At 37.2% G+C, this 20818-nt stretch overlaps 1 protein-coding gene across 1 annotated transcript in view; it reads left to right on the forward strand.

The window, feature by feature from the left end:
• CSMD3 (CUB and Sushi multiple domains 3) overlaps positions 1–20818 on the forward strand; it is a 795885-nt gene that overhangs the window by 217937 nt on the left and 557130 nt on the right. The gene's annotated exons all lie outside the window — the stretch shown is intronic.

The following is a 20818-nucleotide window of genomic DNA, read 5'->3' on the forward strand; positions in this document are numbered from 1 at the left end:
GCTCTTGGTTTTATTTATTAGTTCAATAGTTTTCTTAATTTCGATTTTATTAATCTCTCCTTTAGTCTTCAATATTTCTAGTTTAGTATTTAATTGGGGATTTTGAATTTGTTCTTTTTCTAGGTTTTTTAATTGCATGCCCAATTTGTTGAGTTCCCTTTTCTCTAATTTAATCATGTATGCATTCAGGGATATAAAACTTCCCCTAAGAACTGCCTTTAATGCATCCCACAGATTTTGGTATGTTGTCTCATTATTATCATTCTCTTGAATGAAATTACTGATTGTTTCTATAATTTCTTGTTTGACCCACTCATTCTTTAGGATCAAATTGTTTAATTTCCAGTTAGTTTTTAGTCTGTCTTTCCCTGGCCCTTTACTGCATCATGATCTGAGAACGATGCATTTAATATTTCTGCCTTACTGCATAGAATTGTAAGGTTTTTATGCCCTAGAACATGGTCAATTTTTGAGTATGTGCCATGCACCGCTGAGAAGAAAGTATATTCCTTTTTATCCCCATTCAGTTTTCTCCAGAGATGTATCATACCTATCCTCTCTAAAATCCTGTTCACCTCCTTAACTTGTTTCTTGTTTATTTTGAGGTTGGATATATCAAGTTCAGATAGGGGGAGATTAAGGTCTCCCACTAGTATAGTTTTGCTATCTATTTCTTCCTCTAATTCCTTTACCTTCACCTCTAGGAATCTGGATGCTACACCACTTGGTGCATATATGTTAAGTAGTGATATTGCTTCATTCTCGATGGTGCCTTTTAACAGGATATAGTTTCCTTCCTTATCTCTTTTAATTAGGTCAATTTTTGCATTTGCTTTATCTGAGATAAGGATTGCTAACCCTGCTTTTTTTTACTTTAGCTGAGGCATGATATATTTTACTCCAACCTTTTACCTTTACCTTGTATGTATCCCTCTGTTTCAGATGTGTTTCTTGTAAACAGCATATTGTAGGATTATGATTTCTAATCCATTCTGCTATCCATCTCCGTTTTATAGGAGAGTTCATTCCATTCACATTTACAGTTATGATTGTTATCTGTTTCTTTCCCCTTATCCTATTCCTGCCCCTGTTAATGTTCGTATTTTCCCTCCCTTCTCCCTTCCCCCCCTTAATAGTTTTCCTTTTGACCACCGCCTCCCTCAGTGTTCCCTTTTCGGCCCCCCTCCCTTTTCCTCCCCTTTTCCCCTTACTACTTCCCTCCCTACAAACCACTCCCACCCCCCTTTTGTAACCCTTTCCCCCTCCTACTACGTGTAGGATATTGTTATACTTAATGAGGTATGCTATTTTTTCTTCGCATCAAGAATGACAGGAACAGATCTCATGCGAAGCTCCTCTCCCTCCCCTCTTTCCCTCTAAAATGATGTGTGTTCTCCTTGTTTACCTTTCTAAGTCACTGTTGCTTCTCGTAATTGGAGGTTGAATTTTCCATTGAGTTCTGGCTTTTTTATCAAGAAGGTCTGGAACTCTGTTATATCATTGAATGACCATCTCTTTGCCTGGAAGAAAATGCTCAGTCTCGCTGGGTATGTGATCCTTGGTTGTAATCCGAGCTGTTTTGCCTTCCTGAAAATTGTATTCCACTGCCTCCGATCTTTCAGTGTGGAGGCTGACAAATCCTGTGCAATCCTCACTGTGGACCCTCGATATTTGAATTGTTTCCTTCTGGCCGCTTGAAGTATTTTCTCTTTTATCTGGTAGTTCTGGAGTTTGGCCACAACATTTCGAGGATTTTTCAGTTTGGGATCTCTTACAGCAGGTGTCCGGTGGATTCTGTCGATTTCTATTTTCCCCTCAGGTTCTAGTATCTCAGGGCAATTTTCCTTAACAAGCTCTTGGAGAATGTTGTCCAGGCTCATTTTTTCATCATAATTTTCTGGTAGGCCTATGATTCTCAGATTATCTCTCCTGGATCTGTTTTCCAGGTCAGTTATTTTTTCTTTGAGGTATTTCACCTCTTTTTCTAATTTTTCATTTTTGTTGTTTTGCTTGGGTAATTCTTGGTTCCTCATAGAGTTATTTGTTTCCATTTGTTTAATTCTGGTTTTTAGCAAATCATTTTCCTTGGTTAATTTTTGAAGCTCCTTTTCCATATCATACACTTTTCTTTTTAGAGAGATGTTTTCCTCATTATAATGTTTTTCGAATTCTGCTATTTTTGTTTTGAGAGAATGATTCATTTTTTCTTCTATCTCTCTCATTTTGCTTTCAAAGTTTCTTTTGATCTCATCTAGGAGAGCCTTCTGTGCTTGGGATCCATTCCCTGTTGAAGTCTCAGCTGTGGGTGTGGAGTCCACATAGTCTCCCTCTGAGGTTGGTTCCTCCCTCTGAGGATAGTAGGACTCTAGAGTCTTTGTCTTTGTGGTCTGCTTTCTACCCATTTTGAGGCAGGGTCCTAATCACACCCTTCCTCTAGGATCCCAAGCCTTTACTGTAGAGGGTTTTGCCCTGGACAATAGTTACTATATTTTCAGGGTCAGAGGGGGGGTTTGGAGCAAGTGGGGTTCACTCTGTCATCCTTGTCTTTGGAGGTCTTGAAAGGGGCTTTTTTTTTAAAAAGATTTCTGGGCTATGAAGTGGTAGCCCCAGGAGTGTTTGCTGTCCAGTATAGGGGCCCCTGTATTTGCTTCTTACCTTGCTCTTTCCAGTCCCAGCCCTTTGGTGATAGACCTGGTAGTGGACCTTGTGGTTGGTGGGAAGACTTGCCCTCCAAGTTGATCAGGCCCCTTCCCGGCCTGCGGCCGCCGCGCAGGCCACTGCGCTGTCACCGCCGCGACTTCCCGGCCTGCATCTGCTGCTCCTTCCCCGACATATCAAGTCTTTGTCAGAAACATAACCTGTGAAACCCACAATGGGAGGGACTTGCCAAAGACTGGAACAGGAAGGACATAAGAGGTGGGCTGAACAGGGAGGAGCTGATGACATATAAAGCTTGAGCACAGCAGGATACAAAATACAAAGGTCTCCCACCCCTAGGTCACATTGTCTTAATCTCTCAGTCAGAGAGTCTTCTTTCTTCTTGATTGGAGACTAGCTTCCAATCATCCTTAACTCAATCATCTGTTAGGGGTGCAAAGTACAAAGTTCTCCCACCCCTAGGTCACAGTAAATCATGATCTTGTCAGTCAGCCCTGAGTACCCAAGGAAAGGTCCTTTTATTTTGGCTTGAGTCTGGCTCCCAAATTCCATGGTTCTTCTTCCATGCTCCCAGGGTCCGAATTCACCCAACTGTCACCTGGACTCATAGGAAGGCTGCTTCCAGCTCCAGTTCCAGTTTGAAGCTTAATGTGACCAATCCACCTCAAGCCCTTCGAAGTCTCTCCTGGGTAGAGAAAACTTAACAGAGCCACTAGCTACATGCATCAAGCTTAGCAGAATTACAACAACATTCACACACATTGCTGGCATATCATCTCAATTCACTTTCTGCCTGTGAAATGACAAAGTAACACAGTACAACAGATAGAGCTCTTCTATCTGACAAAGTAACACAAACAACAGGCTTTTGTTTGACAAAGTATACAAATCAACAGACAAAATTCTTTTGTCTAATAAAGTAACAGAAACACAAATCAACACAGACAGAACAGACAAATAGATTGCTGGACACCACAACTGTTCTCATTCTCAGTTCTGCTCAATTCCAGCTGTGCTCAAACTTTATATTTCATCAGTTCCTCCCTGTTCAGCCCACCTCTTATGTCCTCCCTGTTTTGTCTTTGGCAAGTCCTCCCACTGAGGGCTTCACAGATTCTGTTTTCTAACAAAGACTTGATATAATCATGGGCAAGGCTTAAGGACACTTGAACTGAAACAAGGTGCTAAATACTGGAATAACTGATACAAGGAGCTAAATACTCCTTTGGTTGCCATTACAAGTGTGAGATCTGATACTATTTTTCTTCATCACTACCTTTAAGATTCTTGACCTTTTATTCCTTCATATGAATATTGTTATTTTTTTCTAATTGACAAAATATTCTTTGGTAGAGCATTTAGTAAGTAGTTTAAATACTATTGACAGTTCAACAAATTTATTGACTTACCATGAACAATTAATCTTTCTCCAATTTTTAGTTCTGTTTCTATGTCTGCTGATAGTGTTTAATAACTAGTTTCATACAATCCCTTATTGAATCTTCAAAGATATACTCCCAGTTATTTTATATCTTCTGTATTTGTTTTGAATGAAATTTCTCTTAACTCTTTTTTTACTGAGTTTCATTGTGTATAATAATGTTGATAATTTATGTGGATTTAACTTATCTCCTGTAATTTTGATTAAGTTATTAGTTATCAATTAAATTCTAAAATTACGCCTTAGGGTTATCATGTGCAAAAAGTAATACTTTTGTTTTCTCTTTAATTTTCTTTTTTCTTATTGCTGTAGCTAGCATTTGTAACATGATGAGGAAAGTTAGGAAATGGGAAAACCAAAGGCAACAGGTAAAAAAAATTCTGTTTAAAAATCCTTTAAAAAGGAAAAATAATATTTAAGTAGGTATTATTTATTTCATAAATTCATTAAAATGGTAACTACATCAAATAAGTGGTAGATTCCATATAGATTAGTGACATAATCCAGATACTTTGCAAATGTCATTATACTGCTTTTTTTTTTACTCTTTTTGTTTATTTGTTTGCTTTTTTCTTTTTTGGAGGGTAGTTGGGGTTAAGTGACTTACCCAAGATCACATAGCTAGTTTTTGTGTTAAGTTTCTAAGACTGGATTTGAACTCAGGTCCACCTGACTCCAGGGCTGGTGCTCTATTCATTGTGCCACCTAGCCACCCCCATTATACTGCTTTAAACAAGCTCCAGAACACTGAATGCTTTGAATGAGAGTATAATCTATCAAAAGAAGTTGGCCTATCTATATACAGAGAGAAAATCAAGTAGTTGAAGAATCTCCATTGTCCACAATTTGATCCTTCATCCTTAAAAAATCCTCACTTGATCCTTTATCAGTTAGCTATCATCCTATATCTCTTCAGCACTTTATATTAAATTCCTTGAGAACACCATATACAGTAATTGCCACCACTGCCTTTTCATTTTCTTCTTAACCCCTTGAATCCTAGCTTCCATTTTCATCATTCCATCAATAAAAAAAGTCTCTCCAGAATTACAAAAGATCTAATTGCCAAATTCAATGGTGTTTTCCTCAATTCTCATTCTTCTTGACCTCTCTGAAGCTTGTTGATACTGTTAATGACTCAATGACCCATTTTTCCTTGATATTTTCTTCTCTCTAGGGGTTTGACAAAACCAATCTTACCTAGTTGTCCTCCTACTAATAAGACTACTCTTTCTCTGTCTCCTTTGTTGTATTCTCATGCAGGTGATATCCTATAACCATCGATGTTCCTCAGGGCTCTGTCCTGGGTCTCATTTCCATCTACTATGCTGTTTCACTTGGTGATCTCATCAGTGCTTCTGGATTTAATTTTTATCTCTATACTGATGATTCTCAAATCCTCCTAGCCTGCCATAGCCTCTCTTTGGATCTTGTAGTCAGTGTCCAGTAGACATCTTAAATTCAACATTTCAGCAATGGAATTCATTACTTCTGTCCTGCCACCCAAATCCTCCTTTCTTTAAACTTCCCTATTACTATTGAGGCCAATACCACCCTCCTATTCCCCCAGGCTCTGAATCCAGAGGTCTTTCTGTACTCCTCCCTGTATCTCATCTCCCATATGCAATCTATTGCTAAGACCTATCAATTTCACCTTTTCAGTACCTCTCAGATATTCACCCTTTCTCTTCAGATACTGCCACTCCAATAGTGTGGGTGCTCAAAACCCCACAACTGGATAATCAAAATAGCCTGTTTATAGATCTGCTTGCCTTAAGTCTTGCCTCACTCCAAGTCATCTTCCTTTAAGTTATAAAGTTGATTTTCCTGAAGTTCACTTCCAATCCTATCACTCCCTCATCTACTCAATAAATACCAGTGGCTCCCTATGACCTCCAGGGTCAAATACAAATTCTAGTCTTTGTCATCAAAGCCCCTTACAACCCAGCCCCCTCCTACCTTTCCAGTCCTCTCACACCTCATTCCCTACCATGAAGTCTTCTATGCATTGTTACTGGCTTCCTTGTTGTCACTTGAATAAGATACGCCTTTTAGCTCTGTGCATTTTCTCTGCCGTCTTCCAAGCCTGGAATATTCTTCCTCCTTATTTCTGCCACTTGGATTTTGCTAGCTTTCTTTAAGCCTCAACTAAAATTCTATCTTCTACAGGAAGCCTTTCCTAACCCCTTTTAATTATAGTACCTTCCCTCTTTTAATTATTTGCTGTCCATATTTGTTTGCTTGTTGTCTCCTTCATTAGATTGTGAGCTCCTTGATGGAAGAAACTGTCTTTTACTGCTTATTCTTTTTTTTTTTTTTATTTCAGGGCTTAGCGTAGTGCCTGTCCTATAGTAGGTGCTTAATAAATGCATACTTATTGAACCAATAATCTACTTTTGAATACTCAACCCATAGAATTCATCCATAAGTACATTCATAAGTATATTGAACAGACACTACAGATGTCCAATGCATAAGTCTAAGAAATCAAGAGAACAGTAGGTTGTGTTAACTTTTGAGAACTGAAGAATTATTTTACTGATTCATTTTCTCCCTGAAAAATATGCTCATCTTTTAAACATCGATAATCTTCTTTGATTGATGTCTTATGACTAAAATGGATATGGAATACAACAGTCTCAAAATAGTTAAAGTATGAGGTCATGTAAAGGGCAATAAAGAACATAGGAGCGGTTATGAGCAGGCTGCAGTATGCTGGGAATAAAGAATTACTTGGGGTAAATAGTGAATAATTTCATCAATGAAATATATAACAAGACAAAAGAAAAGATAGACTGCTCTCATAAGAAGTAAAAACGGTCTAATTAGATAGCCTATGCCCAAATGTGACAGTCTTTGCAAAAAACTCAGTATAGAGCCTTCAGCATAGTAGGCTCTTAATAAATGCTTATTCTCTCCCTCTCTCCTGCATGTGCTTCATTGGTATGCATAACATTTCAGAATATATACACAAAGGGGAGTAACAGATTGGATGACTTATTGATAGGTAGGCATGAACAAGAATCACGCAGGATGAATGTACATAGATGAATTATAAGCTTTACTATTGTTGGGAAGCTATCGATCAATGGATCCATTGAGTTTTTAGCCCTGTTTAAAATGGACCTATTCCTTTCTTGTTCTTGCATTTCTCTTAGATTAGAAACCTTTTTTTGCTAACTTTTTTTTTTTGCATTTCTCATGTCATTCTGGATCCTAACCTTCCTGATAGAATTACTAAGGTGTATGGTACTCATATTTGTTTTCTTGGTTATGTTTCTCTTCATCTTTCTTTTCTAAGTGTCCTTGCCAAATAGGAGGTAACTGGGAAGCTTTCTATGATGTCTCTTTAGATGCCCCCCCCTTTTTCTTTTTTTTTCTTATTGAAATCACTGGCAATTCCAGTTAGAAGTTCCTTTTGGGAAGTTGCTTATCATTCTTGTGCTGACTTCCCTTTTAGAATCTCTAATTGTGGAACTGACCTTTATTACCAAGTAAAGCAAGGGTAAACTGTTAAAATATTTTGAGAAGAGGAATGACATGATTACATTTACACACAAGGAAAATGTTTGACAGTTTTAAAAAGAAGAACTTGGAGGTAGGGAGTGGTTTATTACTGCCCAGGCAAGTGGTAATGAGTGCCTGTGCAAAGTTGTTGGGAGTAGGAATAGGAAAAAAAATATTAAAAAAATACAATGTTCAATAGTGTCAAATGATGCATAGCAGATTCATAAATGAAATCCTGGTACCTAGGGAAGAATCAAATGAATAGGATCAGTTAACATTCAGTCAATAAGCATTTATAAATTGTTTTCTGTGTGTTAAATACTATACCAATTGCTATATATATGAAGACGGGCAAAAACAGTCCCTATCCTCAAGGATCTAAAAATCTAAAGGGGGAATAACACAAAAACAAAACAAAGCTATACACATAAAATCTATATCTATCTCTCTATATCTAGCTATCTGAATGATAGGTAGAAGATAATCTCAGGGTGAAGACGTTAAATTAAACAAAAAAAAATCTTATTGTAAAAGGTGGGATTTCATCCAAGACTTTCAGGAAACTATGGAAGCTGGAAGATAGAGGTGAGAAAAGATATCATTCCAGGCATGAATGATAGCTAGTGAAAATGCATAGAGCCAGGGGATGGAGCATCTTGTGTGAAGTCCAGCAAGGAGCATTATAGTGTTACTGCATTAGAGAACCTCTTAATGGGAGTAAAGTATAAGAAAATTGGGAAAAGTAGAAAAGAAGCATTTATTATGGACTTTAAAAATCAAGCAGAGAATTTATTTTGATTTTGGAGGTGATAGGGACACTGGAGTTTATGGAATAGGAAACTATTATACTTATTCTTTGGGAAGATCACTTTAATTGATCTTCCCAAACTGATAATAGATCACAATTAATAATCGAAGAATAGATTGGAATGGAATGGAGACTTGTGGTTGGGATGCCTATCAGGAAGCTATTATGATAGTCCATGAATAAAGTGATATGAGACTGCACCACAGTGGTGGTGTAATGCGAATGGAAATTTGAAGATCTTCCCTCCCCCTTAATATACCTAGGGAGGAGTTTGAAGACCTCCCCTATTTGAAAGTAAACTCTGCCCACTAATAGGCTGAATGTAGTCATATGGAGCCTGTGATGGAGGGAATTTGCTGAAGGGTATAGCAGAGCCCACAGGAAGCTTCCCTGCTGTGAAGATAAACTCTATCCCCTAATAGGCTAAATATAGTCACATGGAGCCTGTGGTGGGAGGAATTTGCTGAAGAGAAGCAGAGCTGACAGGAAGCTGTTCAGAGCTAGTGAGACAGTGGGGGAGAGAGAATGCTCATTAAAGAGATAGAGAGGTTTGTGAGTAAATACTGATCTTGTATTGGTTTGTGGGAAGGCTGACGGATGCTGTGACTCTCAAAATTATTATGGCTTCTGAATATCTTCGGTACTATGATGGAATCAGCTTACTGGTTTTGGGATTCAGTTTTCTGCTATCTAAACCAATGCTTCAGTTCTATCTGCTATCTGGAGAGTTTGGTATATTTTGTGATTGAATGTCATGTGATACTTATAGTCACGGTCTTTATTGTGATCATGGGCGCTGTAAATATTGCATTGGTTCTACAGGTGGCTGTGTCAGAAGAGAAAAGGAAGCATATACAAGAAGAAGAGATTGCATATGGGGGTAGAGGGAGAAGAGTTGATGATAACATATAGACTGTGATCCTGGGTTACTAGGAGGATATTGGTGTCTTTGATAGTAATAGGTAAGTTAGGAAAAGGGTAAGGTTTAGGGGGAGATAATCATAAGTTTAGATTTGAACTTATTGGATTTAAGGTATCTATAAGATACCTAGTCCAAGATGTCCAGTAGGCAATTGAAGAGAGGTTTGGGCTTGATAAATGGATCCCAGAATCATCTGCATTGTTGTTGTTCATTTGTTTTAGTTGTGTCTGACTCTCTTTGATCCCATTTGGAATTTTCTTGGCAAAGATACTGAAGTGGTTTGCATTTCCTTCTTCAGCTTATTTTACAAATGAGGAAACCAAGGCAAACAAGGTTAAGTGACTTGCCCAGGATCACACAGCTAGTTATCGTCTAAGACCAGCTGTGAACTCAGAAAGATGAGTCTTCTTGACTTCAGGCCTGGCATTCCATCCACTATGCCACCTAGCTGCCCATCATCTACATAGATATGATAATTGAATCTATGGGAGCTTCATTTCTCATTAAAGGAAAAAAAAAGCATAGAGAAAGTAGAGAAGAGGGTACCTGACAGTATGGGGCATTTATGATTAGAGAACAGAACTTGAATGAGGATCTAGAAAAGGATATTGACAAAGACTAACCAAAGTTAATAACAGTTGCAGCTGCTGTGGGAGTGTAAGAATAACACCAGCACATCAAAGGGCTACTAGCACAGTGCAGTGCCAACGCAATATTTATAGCACCCATGGTCATAATAAAGACTGACTATAAGTATCGCATGATGTTCAATTGCAAAATATGCCAAACTTTCCAGATAGAGGACAGCTGAAGCATTTATTTAGACACCAGAAAATTGAATCCCAAAATCAGTAAGCCAATTCCATCATAGTACCAAAGATATTCAGGGGCCATAATAACACAGAGAGCCATAGCATCCTTCAGCCTTCCCACAGACCAATAATAGATCAATATTTACTCACAAACCTCTGTATCTCTTTTCTTGAGCTCCTCTCTCCCCCATCATCTGATTAGCTCTCTGACCACCAGCTTCCTGTGGGCTCTGTTTCCCTTCAGCAAATTCCCTCCATCACAGGATCCATGTGATTACATTCAGCCTATTAGTGGGCAGAGTTTACTTTCAAAGCAGGGGAGATCTTCAAATTCCCCTCTAGATCTATTAAGGGGCAGGGAAGATCTTCAAATTCCCATTTTCATTACACACAGGTTCTTTCATCTGCCTTTCTAAAGGAAAGACAGTTTGAAATGGTTGAACAATCTTACTTTAATTAATGCAAATAGATAAGTAGAAAGAAGTGAGTATACAAGAAAGAATCCAATAGACTGGGCTTCAGGTGTCTAAACAAAGTAATAGATACGTAATCACCAGACCAAGGATCACCAACATCTGGGTTCACAAAGCAGGAGTTGGGGGGAGCTCCTTAACAATGTCTAACCCACAGTCTTGTCTGTCCAAATCACAAAGGAACCATCTTCCCATGAGTGAACCCCAGAGTCAAATACCTACCTCCTAGTATATATAGTTTTCAACTAACCAACTCAGAGCCAGAAGGCAGTACAACCCACATGACTCAGTGCCTAATTGAATCAGTACCAAAAGGTGGGAAAGCCTTCCTACAAGCAAGTCTCCCCAGTAAGCACACTTCCCCCTAAAAAGCTCCTCCCCCAAGGCAATAAAAAGCTTCCATAATACATATATGGGCTCTTTGTTACTCAGGATGTTCCATAGCTATGAACTGGATTGGAGCTCAAAGCAGCAAGATATCTGTGATTCAAATACCTGTGTACCTTTAGACCTGGGTACACAGCCCCGTTCCAAGATAAAAAGGGAACATGTGGTCACATAGGCCTATTAATAGATGGGGAAGATCATATATTCCATTAAGCCTTCAGACAGAAGGAATTTAGAGCAATATTACAATCTAGAGAGAAGAGAGTATTAAGAAGAAGAGGGTGATTGACGATTTCAAAGGCTACAGAGAGGTCAAGAAGGATGAAGATTAAGAAAAAGAAATTGGATTTGGCAATTAAGAAATCATTGGCAGATTTGGATAAAGCAATTTCAGTTGAATTATGAAGTTATATGCAAAACTAAAGAGAGTTAAGAAAGAGGAAAGGAGGTGGAGGTGTCAGTTGCAGACAGCCTTCTTAAGGAGTTTAAACAAGAAAGAAGGGCAGATAGAGGATGAAGTTTGTGGGGATAGACCAATAAAGTGAAGGTCAAAGAAAGACAAGGAGTCCTCAAGGAGTTTACATACTAATGGGAGAGACAACATACAAACAAGTACATACATACAAGATATAGACAATGAAATGTAATCTTAGGGGAAAAATCTAAACAGGGGCTCCTAACCTAGAATCTGTGTCTTTTAAAAATATTTTGATATCTATACTTCAGTATATTTTTCCTTTTCAATCCTATTATTTTATTTTAATCATTTAAAAACATTATTCTGAGAAAAGGTATATTGGTTCACCAGGTTGCCAAAGGTTCAAGACTCAAACAATATCTGAGACCCTGGTTTAAGGCATCTTGTTTTCTGTCTGTGGTTGAGGTAGACTGGAAATGAGAAGACTGAGGAACTTGGAGACTAGGTTGAGTGAAAGGCTAGTTTCAAAGTTATGAGCTAGTTAGTGAACTTAATGGGAAGAATGAAAAGTGATCTGGTGGTTCATAAATGGAAGGAGCAAGAATTTGGACAGAGTGAAGTGAAGGAGAGATGGCCACTAATTGTTAGAAGAGGAGGGTACTGATAGTGGCAATAAAAAGCAAAGAAAATGTCAATTCCTCCTCTTGGCCCTGCATGTCAGGAGTATGAGAGAATGAGGCAGTCAAATAGTAAGTATTTGTTAAACACTTTCCATTTATCAGGTACCATACAGAATGAAAGTCAGCCTTAGAGAGGGAGCACTTTGGGTGAGCATGACATTTCCAAAGACAGGGCTGGCAGCAGTCATTTTGTCGCCTTCACCTCTGTTCACTTTCCCTACTCTTTTAATCATAAATTTCCTGCAGAATATGTGGCAACTACTTCAACATTATGGGAAAGTAAATCCTAGGAAAGGGTGAAAAGAGTTGCGTGTGACCTAAAAGGATCACAGCCTACAACTGAGTGAGAAAACAGGCTTGTTTCAGTTAGTCAAGTTATCGAGATACTTGTAAAGGGCTTAGCACAGTGCCTGGAACACATAGTAGACATTAACTAAATGTTTATTACCTTCCCTTTCCCTGTTCCCCCGCGCTCTCAGTCAACAAGAATTTTTTAAATGCTTACTATGTGCCAGGAACTATGCTAAGTTCTGAGAACGCAAGCCCGAAGAGATAGTTTCTGCTCTCCAGGATGTTATATTCTAATGGGGAAGGTGAGAAAGGCGAGAGGTTAAAGATACCCTGGACAGAGGCATTGTAGAGAAAGTCCTGTGGAGGTGAGTCAGCAGTTCAGTCTGGTTCAGGGACATGAATACTGAAATAAAGGCCTCAGGTGACCTTTGAGAAAGCAATTTTAGTAGAATGGTGGCAATAGATTTAATGTTTGAAGAGACAGGAGAGTGGGTGGTAAGGTAACAGAAAAGCATCATCTATCTGGGTAATGGATGGAGATAAGTCTTCCTCTAATACTAGAGAGAGGGAGAAAATGGGTAACAATTTTGGGAAATGTGAAAAAGAAATGAAGGAGTTGAATCAACTCTTACTGGATGACTTCTGTCTTCTCTATGAAGTAGAGATGCAAACCATGTGCTGTAAATGTGTCATGAGGGGTTGCTGTTGGGGTCTTGAGGAGAGAAGAAAATACTTGAAACAGTTTGGGGAAATGAGATAGAGTGTCAATAAAAGTAAAGTAGAATTGCCGTTTAAACAAGGTGCACTCAGCCATTTCTGCAGGTATTACTTATCAGCCATGACTAGTTTATCTTCATCTTACCAAGTGTCAGCATAAACCAAGAGCAGTATTATGTGTACATTCCTTTTATTCTATTTTTACTGTATTGGACCATATCTCAGCCTCCACATTGCATTTATACATTCCTTCCCATCTATGTGTATTATTCCAAATGACAGCAATGTTCACCTTTGCCCACCGCACTCCATAGTTGGTATCATACATATCCTAAACATATATTTCCTATTGCCCTCCATAGAACATAGGCTGCTTGAGAGCAGGAACTGTGAAATTTTTATCTTTGCATTCCCAGGACCCATCCCAGTATCTTACATGAAGCTGTCACATAATTAATATTTATTGGTGGTGAAACTTATTCATAACAACATAAGCAAAATGAAAAGTTGTAAGAAAATTGTATATGCTAAAGTTGTATATTGTTATCTACTTATAAAGTAATTATATATGCTAAAGTTACATATAAAATTTTATTATGATATATATATATAAATTAAGAATAAAATATTTTTGTTAATCAGTCAATACATATTTATTTAAAATCTACCTTGGTTTAGCAAGTATCCTAGGTATTTGGATAAAAAGATAAAAATAAAATGTCCCTATCATCAGGGAGACTTCATTCCATTGGAGGGAGACAACATATACCTAAAAAACATATTTCTGCATATATATATGCCTTATATAACCACATTATAAACACCCACTGCATCATATATATGTGGTATTTGTGCATGTGTGTATACACACAGATGGTAAATGGGGGGAGGTCTAGTAAAGTTCTATATAGAAGATATTTGAATTTAGTTTTAAAGGAAACCAAGAATTTTCAGAGTGTGAGAAGATGCATTCTGAAATAAGGTTCATGACTAAATATTGTTCTGAATGGAACCAATTTCCCTGGTTTATCAGCAGATTTTGTTTCCTCTTCATTCTGGGAACAAAATATCTGCATTTGTTTACATTTTCTGCTCTATGAGTTTACTAATTGCTCAATCTCCTATCTGGTATTGTCTGCCTAAATCACCATGAAATAGCCAGTTGGCTTAATGGTGCTTATCCTTGAGTTAGGAAGACTTGAGATCAAATCCAGGCTCAGACACTTACTATCTGTGTGGTTTCTGGGCAAGACATTTAACAACTGTCTGCCTCAGTTTCTTCATCTGTAAAATGTAGAACATAAGAACATCTATCTCCTAGGGTTTTTGTAAGGGTCAAATGAGATAGTTTAGTACAGAATCTGGAATGTAGTAGGCACTTAATAAATGCTTATTTCTTTCCTTTTCATACTCTGTTAGAGTAATTCTTTGTGTGTGTGTGTGTGTGTGTGTGTGTGAGAGATAGATCCCTTTAATAGTCTAGTGAAACCTGTTGACCGTTTTTCAATATTATATTTGTTGCATACAGTCATAATGGAAGGAAATATTAAACTTCTGTTAGAGGTTGGTGAAAATAAAGATTTATTTTTGCCCATCCAAGTTCACAGGCCCTTTAAAATCTATCCATGGATCACAAGTTATCAACTCCTATTCTGTTAGAACACAACTACTCTTATTAACCTTCAACTTCTGTTTGAGTCTCTGTTACTTCAGTTCCATTACTTTAATGACCTGAAACCTCCCCAGCCTTACATCTCTTTTCTTGCAAGTTTTTTTTTTTCCTACAAAAGTCATTTTCCATGGATATGCTTCTCTCTTTCCATGCCCAGATATTTGTCTGATGTTTCCTAAAGTATTCATATCAAGTGAACCAAATATAAAAATTAGTAAAATAAAAATAAGTAAAAAAATATAAGAAATCATTTGTGTGATTATATATGTCTTCTTAAATTTGATCCCTTATTGCTTATCTAACTCCATATAACTCCCAGGCAAGTCCCTTACTTTCAACAATGGTTACTCTTCCTTCAACTTTTCATTATAGTTTCTGCTATTTTTTTCTTTATTTAAGATGTGTCCCCTGTCTGGAATAACTTTTTTTTTCTTCTCTCCTTCTACATTTCCACAATCATCTAAGACCTGTATCAAGGGGAACTAACATTTTTTTAAATTTTGTTTTTATATCACTGTTGCTTTGTACAGTGTCATACTTATAGGAGTTGAATTAAACTGGACTATGTAATGGAAAGAGAACTAAACAAAATCAGAATAAATAACTTCAACTTGGAATTCTAGAACTCTGTTTTCTTTACTGATAAAATCAGTAAAATGAAACTTTAGCTTTTTGAGAGGAATCATGTTGTAATGGAAAGAACAGGGGATTTGGAATTGGAGGCACTGAGTTGGAATTATGACTGTGTCACCTATTTAATTGTAAATTTAGACAAATTACTTTACCTCATCTATAAAATTATAAGTTTGCAAAAGATTTTATCTTAAGTCATTTCTATCTCTAAATATATGATCCTATCACAACAAAAAGTTATGAAGATAAAAATATAAACTATTGTATTCATTGCATGTATTTATATAAAGAAGTATAATCTATTATTATATTTGGAATACTTGACTGGGAGTCAGGAGACCTGTATTCTCCTGAGTTTCTATAATGTCACTTTGGGCAAGCCATGTAAACTCTCTAGGCTTTGGTTTCCTTATCTATAGAAAAATTGGTACTCAACCACCAATATTCTTTGTGATTCTAAAATTCTGTAAGCCCAACCTTTTCCTTGAAACTTGCTAGAAAAATCCAGCCAATACTAATATTTTCTGGCTGCCCATCGTACTTAGTATGTATTTTGTCAGATAATTTATATTCATTCCATTCCATAACTTAAAGTCTGGTCTTTTTATTTTTATTTTTAGCTATTTTCTTCCTCTCTGTTTCATTTGGTAAGTTTTCATTTAGTTCAAAGACTAAACTCTTGGAGGTATCATGTCAAATATACCTCCTATATAAATCTAGAAACAGTTTAAACTTCCTACTATATATAGCTTTTCTTTAGAAGAATTTGAGTACCTGTCGGAGCTCAGTAAATCCTGTTGGAATTTGCATTTTATTATATATACAATTACATGTATATTATGTAGCCTAACTTGTAAAGTTTTTTGCTAAGCATCATGTTATATGGTTTGTACAGTGAGTGCCTCATATACTTTAAGTATTCAAGTGCTGCCATGTCCATGCTATTTGAGCTTCTTCACCTATACAATAGTAATAGTAACAATAATAATGTAGGTAAAATTTATCTTTTCATTAACTTCTCATCTCATTCCCTTATTTCAAACTTATTTTCTCCTAGACATTGAATGCAACGATCCTGTTCTTAATTTTTTTCCCTTTTTTTAAATTTAGTATTTTATTTCCCCCAGTTACATGGAAGAACAATTTTTGATGTTTCTTTTTAAAATTTTGAGTTCCTAATTCTCTACCTTCCTCCCTCCCCATCCCACCCCCAATGAGAAAGCAAGCAATTTGATAGAGGTTATACATGTGTATTCATGCAAAACATATCCATAATAGTCATGTTGTAAAAGAAAACAGACAAAACAACTCAAGAAAAATAAAGTTTTTAAAAAATATACTTCAATCTGTATTCATACACCACCAGTTTTTTTTTTTTTTGTCTGAGCATGGATATCATCGTAAGACCTTTAGAATTGTCTTGGGTTTTTGTATTGCTTAGAACAGCTAAGTCATTCACAGCTTATCATGTTAAACTTATTGCTGTAACTTTGTACATAGTACATTTCACATTTCACATCAGCCCATGCAAGTCTTTCCAGGTTTTTCTGAGAGCATCCTGCTCATCATTTCGTATAGTACAATAGTATTCCATCATAGTCACATACCACTACTTGTTCAGCCATTCACCAACTGGTAAGCATACCCTCGATTTCTAATTCTTTGCCCCCAGAGAAGAGCTGCTATAAATATTAACAACCCCCTTCTTAAAAGTGCTGTATACTTCCCCTGCCATTGCAGGATACCCTCATGTTTGTTTCATGCTGTTGCCTCTGTAGCAGCAAGCACCCTAGCATACCCAGGGTAGCTACCAACACAGGTTCTTACATCTGCTTTTCTAAAGGAAGTGAACTCAAAACGGGTTAACAATCTTGCTTTAATCAAACATGTCTCATTTACCTAGTTCAGGGGAAAAAGGTCAGAACCCCAAACTTCAGAGAATACAAACAAGTTACAAGCAGACAACAAATACAGAGAAACATCAGCAGACAGGCTTCCAACTGTCTGACCATTACATCCATACCTATTCAGTTACCAGAGAGGGAAGCACCAACATTTGGATTTTCAAAGGCAGGGGCTCAATGGTTTCCCAGAGTCTCGTCTAGTCAAATCATACAACTCTTCCCAAAGTGAGCCTCACAGCAAAACCTCACATCAGGGTATATACAGCCTTCTCCTGGTTCAGAGAATGTCACAACCTTCTTGACCCACTGCCCAATACCAAAGTATCAAGGTGTGGGCATTGCTGAAAAACAAGCCTCCTGCCACAGGCTCCATGTGACAACATTCTGCCTATTGGGGGCAGAGTATATTTTCAAATAAAGAAAGGTTCTCAGAGTCATTTAAGCTTATCAAACGGCCTAGGGCAGAGAAGATCTTAGATTCCCATTCCCATAACACCACATACTCAGGGGAGAAAGCAGGAAATAGAGTGAGGTGGAGTATCATTCTCTAATATCCTGCAAGTCTGATCTATTATGAGAAGTATAGGCACTAATGGCAGGCCAACTTCTTCCTGACAGTTAATTTGATATAACTGGAGTTTAGTAGTCAGCTTACAAAAGGTAGAGATATGTTTTGTATACTCAGCTTACCCCTAAGGTAGCAGCAGAATCTGAAAAGAATGTGAGACCAGAGCCTAAACTAGATTTGTTCAAAAATTTATTCAAAAGATAAAATTCAATGAGAATTACTCTCCTGAATAAGTCTTGCTAGGAAAAGCACCAGAATACAGAATATTTTAGCTGAGTGAGTTCATGCTGTGAGATCTTTGAACATGGTATTAGTATTTTTCAAATCTTTATTGGGAATGAATATTCTACTTTGCCTTTTTTTGTGATGCTATTTTAGTTTTTAAAAAATAGTAAACAGTAGTAACTATTCCCGATTAGGTATGCATTACTATCAGGTTCCCTACACTTTGATAAGTGTTTTTCCTGTGGCCATTGTCATTGTTGCTACAGTAAAATGATTAGATTGCCTGCAGTTTATTTTTATTAAGGAGAAAGAAACCAGTAAAAATTAACCTTGCTTGCATACCTTCCTGCCTGCCACACATGCACATAGACACACAAAATAGGAAAATTAATAAGCAAAACAGTTTGAAAAATATGATGCCACTGACAATACGTATATAGAAAAATTGGGATCATTTGGTGATATTTGGAAATTTTTGAGTACACTTAATTTGTATCTTACAAAAACACAAGGAAAAAATATGAAAACTGAATTGAAATTTCTTATTTTTTTTTAGTCTAGCAAGCTAATTAGTATGGAGCTAATCACTTTTGTGTTATTATATATAGACATATCTTTAACAGGTGCTGGTGACCAGTTGCCAGACTCCTGGGAATAATCTTTGAGTAATAAACCTTGCTGAGTACTATAGGGTGCTCTGAGGGTAATATGAAGCTCCCTCTGGCCAGCAGAGAACTAATTACCTCTCTATCCTTTTGCAGCTCTTTTTGCAAATGGTGGTATTTATTTTTTCCTTAGTCTTAGGCTTTAGTTTTTAGCTACTCAAATTTGTTATGTTTCATACCTTATCCTACTAGAAAATACCTCCTTTCTTTCTGTACCTGATGGCTTTCAATGGAGTTTGTTCACAGAGGTATAGCATAACTTCATTTGGTTCTTTAATTTTAACAACAGGAAAAAGATTTAAACCAACTATAAACAAAGCATTTTGGGCAGACTGGGCATCCATGCTTCCACCTTCACTCCCTTGCTTTAGCTAAAACTCAGCAACCCAAATGTGTACAGTTCTAATACTCAGGTTTTGACTTTTCCCTTCCCACTGCTGCTGCAAGAGAAAGACACCACCCATTCAGAGGGTGTCTCAGCTAGGCTGGGTTCTGAAAGTCTTGGTGATCATCTGAATTTGCTACTATTCTTCTGGGTCATGTCTCAATCTTGATAGGACTGGGGCCATTTCCTCCTTATTCTCATACTTTCGTCATAGTTCTTTGTCACTGAACCTATTCATGCTTAAAGAGAACAAAATTCTATAAACAAGTAAACAGCAGGGCCTGCCCAAAGCAAGCTGGCCCCATACTAATAAGTATCTAGCTTGTCTTCTCGTCCTTTCTCTATGAAAAGTCCTAAGCTCAGCAGAATCCTGACCCCCTGAACCTAAGCACAATTGGTCTATCTCCTTCTTACCTACAAAAGCTTTGTATATGGTCTGATTCAAGGCCCATAAGTTCCTTGTCTTCGAAATTTTAGGTGAACTAGAGGAAGTGAAATCTGAAACAAGATCATCAGTTGGCTGTGCCAAACACCCTGAGCAACAAACGGAAAAACTCTGAATGGAAGCAGTTGATCTAAGTACTTTTCTTTCAGAATGACTGAACTTTTTGTGTTTCCTTTGCTATGCTATGAATCCTTTCATTGGGAGGATTTAAAATCTATAATAGAAGGAGATGCCTTATTTTTAGGGTCTGGCAAGTGTTACGGCTTTATGGAGTCCATGATGCTGATTGAACCCTTCCCAAATTGGGAAAGGAGCTTGGGTGCAATGAAGAATGTGTTTCACTGGTGAGAAGAAGTCAAACTCTAGAGTCTAGATAAGAGCCTTGCAAATGAGTAATTGAGCTGAAAAAAAATCACAAGTATCAGAAAAAAAGACTCCAGGTTCTGTTGCAGGAAAACCTTCAGCAGAACCTACTTTTAGTTGGAGAACTCAAACAGCCCTATTTTCAGCCAAAAGTTGCCTCCTCTGAAATTTGCCCACCTGCCTGATGTGCTGATTTTCAAGTTTCTGAAAACCCTAAAGGAAACTGACTAGACAATTCATGAAACAGTCATATCATTAGTTCAAGTGTCCCTGGGATTCTTTACATATTCCCCTGTCCAGGAAAGGGTAAGAGTAATAATCTGACGCATAGTCAGATAGCCTTTCATATGCATTTGCTTATCCATCCATCTTGTCTTTGCCTTCCTGTCTGTGCAAGAAGCACAGTTAAACCAGCAGGGTCCACATCGTAATTACTTTGGTCACTGGTGAGCCAGTCTAACTCTTGTCAAGAAGATAGAAACATCTGTCCTCTCAGTTCTGAGCACAGAAATGTAAAAAATGGGAACCCACACACATATTTTATTTACATTCCCATTGTGAATAGGCATTTAAAATAGTAGGCAAAAAAAATCCAGCATAAGACACTGCTTGAATAATTGAAAGAACATGGAAACTATATTATCTTTGAGTGAAGGCATCATATTTTGATTGAAAGGTATATCATTTCAAAATTATTTTTGGTTATAAAGAAGAAATATTTCCTTAAGAAACAATAATTCAGCTTGTGAATCAGGATGAAAATTCACAACTTCAAAATTAAAATCCTTAGAAATGTATAGATATTTTATGAGTCTTTTATTGTGTCCTAAAACATCTTAGGCAT

Source organism: Petaurus breviceps, unplaced genomic scaffold (genome assembly GCF_028583685.1).
Source record: "Petaurus breviceps papuanus isolate PSGF00001 unplaced genomic scaffold, PetGlider_PUasm1.0 98, whole genome shotgun sequence".
NCBI lineage: Eukaryota > Metazoa > Chordata > Mammalia > Diprotodontia > Petauridae > Petaurus > Petaurus breviceps.